Source organism: Mus caroli, chromosome 18, assembly GCF_900094665.2.
Source record: "Mus caroli chromosome 18, CAROLI_EIJ_v1.1, whole genome shotgun sequence".
NCBI lineage: Eukaryota > Metazoa > Chordata > Mammalia > Rodentia > Muridae > Mus > Mus caroli.
The window spans coordinates 79,588,365-79,591,790 of NC_034587.1; the positions used below are offsets into that span (position 1 = coordinate 79,588,365).

Here is a 3,426-nt window from a genome sequence, read left to right on the forward strand (position 1 = left end):
AGGCTTCAGTAAAGGTAGGAAGGCTTCAGTAAAGGTAGGTAGGCTTCTTGGCGGGATGGCAGGAAGAAGGAACATGTGAATCCTTTTACCCTCGGGAAGTCAGTCACATGATCTAATAACTTGATGTCACTTTCTGGCTCATTAGCCAACAACTATGTTACCCCATTTGTGTTCTGTCAGTCAGAAGGTCCAATCAGAGACTCTAGGGAAGCAACGTGCTTTACGCTCCTCTCAGGAAAGGTTCCGCTCTCAGACAACATGTAGAGGGGCCATCCATATTGCTTCTCAGCCTTCACATCCAAGGATCACTTTTGGCACTCTTGGGTGTGTCTAACCTAAGACCCCTGGCAGCATATGCATGAGAATTCAGCCTACCACAAAATGATAATGTAGTTAAAGAATAATGAGACATGTGTGTACATTTTTTTTGTTTGTTTGTTTTATCAATTGCATGATTTTACAGTGTGCACTTTGCAGATGACAGGAACAAATCACAACGTCATAAGGTTAGACACTCCTGTGAGATACCACGTTCCCATCTACCTGGCTTCTCTGTTACATTTTATAAAATATAACAACACATATTGTCTCTTGATATTTGGTTTCACCATGTGACTTGTTTTACCCAGTGAGCTGTGAACAGAGTCAGTGGGCTTCATACTGTTCCAGCCCTTATTCAGCAACCAGCTACACTCCGAATTATAGCACCTTATCCTTTAAAAGAGATTTTAGTCTAGGCAATGTGAAGTCATTAAGACGTGCACTTGACAGTTGCTCTACAGTCTGGTATGCACTGAATGACAGACTCCTCTGTCCCTCAGTATCACCCACTTCCTGCTCAGGATCTGTTGACTCATCTCCAAGACACGTTTAGACCGCACTCATCTCCCATTATCTATTACTCCCAACTCAGCCAATATGCCAGTGTATCCCCTAGAATACCAGTGTATCCCTCAATGTACCCCTCACTATACCAATGTATACCTCAATATAACAATGTATTCCTCAATATTCTAGTGTATACTTCAACACACCAGTGTATTCCTCAATATATCATTGTATCCTTCAATATATCAATGTATCTCTGTACTATCCCAGAAGCCCTTCCCCATTGCTGGGGTCTTTGTTTTTAGTTTGTGCCTCTTAATAATTTTATGCACATAGATGCTGGAATGATTATGTTAAAATTCAACCCAAGTCAAATCATCTTGGTGCCCTCCTGTGGTTTCCTATTAAACTTAGAAGAAGATTCAAACTTCTGCCCATGGGGCCTGCTACCCCACGTGATCCCCTCTGCCCACCTGTCTCAACTTCCCGTGTGTGCTTTGACCTCATTCACTGCCCTCAGAAATGTCAGCCTCGGTGTCATGTCCTGGAACCCCACGCTGTCGCCTCGACCTTTCATCCTCTGACTCTGGAGGTTCAAGTATCTCCTCTTCTGAGAGACTCTTTCTGACCCAGTAACTAAAGGAACTTCCTGTTCATCAACATACTGTCACCGCGTGGACTCTCAGAGCTGTCTCATGTGGCTCTTGCTAGGTGGCTGCTTGTCTTTAGTCTGTTCCCTCAAGGATGTCAGCTCCACAGGGTCTTAGCCTCTCTAGTTTATAACTGAGCTTCCCCGGAGCACAAGAAATTGCTTGCTGCTTTGATTCATTTAAAAAAAAGTATTTATTTAAATTTTGATGTTTGCATCCCTTTTTTTTAAAAAAAGTATTTTCAATAACATTCGAAGAGATGCATCTGCATACAAACCTCTGTGGAAAGTTCTGAGAGTTACTTTGGAGGAATGCTGTCTTTTTAGAATTTGAATTATGGGTTGGGGTATCATTTCTTCAGTGGTCTGGCCAGCCATCATCAGCTGTCCATGCTCCAGTGAATAACATCCCACCCATATTTGGGCAAGCAACTCTAATTTATCTCACTGGGTCGCACACACAAAGAAAGCTATTGGGCAAAACTCAAAGAGCACCGTAATGAAGGAGAGAGTCAGTGTGTGAGTGACCCAGTCAAAGGGCCAGCAGGGCTTCCAGGGGACTCCAGGGACTGCTTGTTTCTAGCTGACTTTTATAGAAGTCTTTCTTCCCACCCAAGTTAACTGGTCTATGAAAATGGAAGCTGCATTAGCCATTCAGGATCTTTAGAGAACTCAGTTACTACGGCTTTTTGGGACACTTGATAGAGAAAGCAGAGGACACTATTCCAGAGTTACTTTGTTTGTAGAAGCATTCTCTCTCTCTCTCTCTCTCTCTCTCTCTCTCTCTCTCTCTCTCTCTCTCTCTCTCTCCTGCTGTTTCAAAAAAACTTTATTTTTACTTGGCCCAAGTCTTGGGAGAGGTGCCGTGGTGGTTACAAACTGCCCAGTGGCTTGAGAGGTTCATTCAGGTAGAAGTCTTGAGGCTGGTCGGTGCAGAGCAGAGGAGGGAGGCACAGACGCCTCCTAGTCGTGCTCAAAGAGATACTTGTCCAGAGATGTCTTGGACATGCCCGTCTGTGCTGGCTGTGTCCGTGCCAGCCTATGGAGCTTGGTCAGATGGTTGCCCATCTTCTTGATGAGCTTCACCTCCTTATCCAGGAAATGGTTTCCCAAGAAGTCAGAGATGAGGGTCTGTGCGGGCAGAACCCAGGTCATGCAGATCCAGGAGGGCCTGGTTCAGGTTCTTCTCCAAGGCCAAGGCAGCTTCCATGGCCTCTTGGGTTTTACCCCATTCATCTTGAGTTGGCTTCTGCACATCCTGGAAGAGTGCACGCCCCCTCTGCAACTCAAGGAGACACTCGGCACCCTCGCACTTTTCCTCGGCCAATTTGCAGAAGAAGTGGCCCACACTCTCCAAGCCACGTCATCTCAATCAAAACAGAAGCCCAGAGAGAGGCAGGTGTAAGAGACCTGCAGGTGCAGGTTGACTAGGTGGTTCACGGTAGCTTCCACTTCTGAAATGATCTGAGAGGTCATGGATGATCCAGAGTATGGGGCTAATCACGAAGATGAGGTTGGCTGATCCTAGGAGCCAAAGGCTGTGAGGAGGTGGTCCTGGAAGCTGCGACCTGGACAGACCTGTAAGGCATCTGGAAGCTAATAAAGTGGGCATCCCCGGGTCTGTTCAATAAGACAGAAAAGATGGGAGAGAGGGGGAGGTGGGGCTTAAAATAAAAATATTTCAGTAAGTTTGAAATTGAAAGTTATTAACATGGAGAAAAATACTGCAAAGACACTGTTGAAGGGAGACACAGATCCACAGCACCCCCGAGGCGCTGCTCTCGTGAAAGCTTTCTTGAAGACCTTTCCAGCGAGCATGCTCACGGAAGGTTCCCAGAGTCTCTGCCAGGCTTCTTTCTGAGTTGCTGGCTGGGCAGCATTGAAAGCTATGCTTTATAGAACTGTGGAGCTCTCTCGTTTTTCTTTTATTTGGATTCACATATAAATAG

The 3,426-nt window shown here is 45.7% G+C and overlaps 1 pseudogene; it reads right to left on the bottom strand.

Moving 5' to 3' along the window:
• Positions 1 to 2,440: 2,440 nt before the first annotated feature.
• On the bottom strand, positions 2,441 to 2,953 carry LOC110284571 (annotated as a pseudogene).
• Between the last annotated feature and the right edge of the window lie 473 nt (positions 2,954 to 3,426).